The sequence below is a fragment of the Galeopterus variegatus genome, unplaced genomic scaffold (assembly GCF_000696425.1).
Source record: "Galeopterus variegatus unplaced genomic scaffold, G_variegatus-3.0.2 Scaffold4856, whole genome shotgun sequence".
Lineage (NCBI taxonomy): Eukaryota > Metazoa > Chordata > Mammalia > Dermoptera > Cynocephalidae > Galeopterus > Galeopterus variegatus.
The window spans coordinates 161,428-163,044 of record NW_007730967.1 but is presented as its reverse complement, the minus strand read 5'-3'; the positions used below and the strand labels follow the sequence as shown (position 1 = coordinate 163,044).

At 51.1% G+C, this 1,617-nt stretch overlaps 1 long non-coding RNA gene across 1 annotated transcript; it reads right to left on the bottom strand.

Annotated features, from left to right (window-relative positions):
* Positions 1 to 362: 362 nt before the first annotated feature.
* LOC103603896 lies at positions 363 to 1,598 on the bottom strand. The gene is made up of 2 exons (XR_551665.1): positions 1,052 to 1,598; positions 363 to 559 (listed from the first exon to the last, which is right to left on the bottom strand). It is a non-coding gene; the product is annotated as an uncharacterized LOC103603896 (long non-coding RNA).
* Positions 1,599 to 1,617: the final 19 nt, after the last annotated feature.

Sequence of the window (1,617 nt, the reverse complement as noted above, 5' to 3'; positions counted from 1 at the left end):
TTTTTTTTGTTTTTGGCCAACACTTCAAAATTGGGATATTTCACATAAAGTCAGATTTCTAGCTTCTATTGAAAAACTAGGAAATTGGACTACTGGGCCCACACTTCTGGGAGAAACAGTCAGTCAGCTAAACTGAACAGCAGTAGGTGCTCCCTTATGCAATACATGAGATTTCCAGTTTGCTACAGTCATCACCACTCCATACCGTCTTCCCACAGTGATGCCAAATGCTAGTAACCATATGTCATTGCTCTTGCAGAAATGCTTATCTGTACTTATGGTTCTTTCAAATGTGGGAATGTAAAGACTGGGCCTAGAAGACTATTTTTTTCCAGGAAAAAAAAAAAAATAGAAGCCAGAGAGTGCTCTGTTGTATTTAATAGATAACAAATGTCCAAACATCTGACCCTTACTTTAGAGACCTTGTTGTCCACTGATTCAAGAGGGGCTGACAGGGCTTGGGTTGCCAAACTTGGATCTCGATGAAGAAATAGTCCAAGCAAGGGGACAAGCCGAGGAGCTGCTATCACAGTGACTGAATGGCTGCAGAGAAGCACCTCTATGGAACAAGAATAATGAAGATAATTCAAGAATCAGTCAGTGAAAGTTAGACAGGAATCAAATGAACATGCTGATCAATTCTAAGTCCTATCCTCGTACAAAACTAAATTTGACTCGAGAGAAAAGGCAACTGGTCAACCCTAGTCAGCCACCTAATACCCTATTTAAAATTAGGATACATTGGGCTGGCCTGGTGGTGCACTGGAGAGTGCGCCGCTTGGGAAGCACGGCGGTGCTCCCGCCGAGGGTTCGGATCCCATGTGGAGACCGGTTCCCGCTCACTGNTAGCACATTTCCTAAACAACAGTGCTCCAGCCAGGCCCAGGGTCAGCCTGTGGTTTCCACCCCTCCCTGGGCAGGGGACAATGAGAACCACACCTTTCTTGAGACATAAACGTGTAAGTGGATCAAAGTAGGGCAGTAGATTTTATTTCATCAAAATAGATTAAAAACAGACTGTGTAAAAGAATTAGAAATCTCAATAACTTACTAGTATTTACATTAGCAGATGCTGGTCGTTAGTAGACACTGTGAGGAGCCCGGCTGGCAGGACCCACATCCTCGCCCTTGAGCCCACCCCTGCAGGTGCTCTGGAGCAGAGGGGCTGCGGGCGGGGTGGCGGGCCGGAACGAGCAGCTCCTCCCGAGGGCCACGTGGGCTCTGGGCGGAGCTCGCAAGGGCGGGCGCCCAGGGCCAGCGCCCCCTCCCGGGAGCCGACACTCCCCGGTCATGCCCGACCCTCTGTGCAGGCTCCTTTGCTGGACCCCAACCCCGCTCCCAGGTAGAAGATGAAAAGCAAAAACAAAAGCCACACGTCCTGGTTCCCAGGGAAACTCTGGATTATCTCACAACCCCTGTGTCATCCAGAATTTGGCGACTCGTCAAAATCTCCCTCGGAACGTTTTGTGCGTTGGACGTAACGGTGGGGAACGAGGGTGGCCGCGTGGCCCTGGGCCGGAGGCAGTGAGGACAAACGGGCCAGCGACCCTGTCCCTGCAGCCTATGTCCGGCCGCACGGAGCGCGGGAGCGAGGGGGGGGCCAGCAGCGGCTGGTGG